Here is a 233-nt window from a genome sequence, read left to right on the forward strand (position 1 = left end):
CGACTTGGCACCGGCAGGCGTCACGTGCCGTCTACACACGGAGAACCCCCCAGGCAGCAGCATCTGATCTAAACGGTGACTCCAGCTCTGGCTGCTCCCATCTCCTCCACTTTTCAGACCTTGTAAAGGAAGTAATGTGCAGATAATAAATCCTCCTTCGACGCTTCATGCTGTGTTCTGTATCCTTCGGTTTGTTTAAAAGACGAAGGGGTGCTAAACACAGTTCCCTGTAA

The sequence above is a fragment of the Fukomys damarensis genome, unplaced genomic scaffold (assembly GCF_012274545.1).
Source record: "Fukomys damarensis isolate Sample0158 unplaced genomic scaffold, DMR_v1.0_HiC HiC_scaffold_14, whole genome shotgun sequence".
NCBI lineage: Eukaryota > Metazoa > Chordata > Mammalia > Rodentia > Bathyergidae > Fukomys > Fukomys damarensis.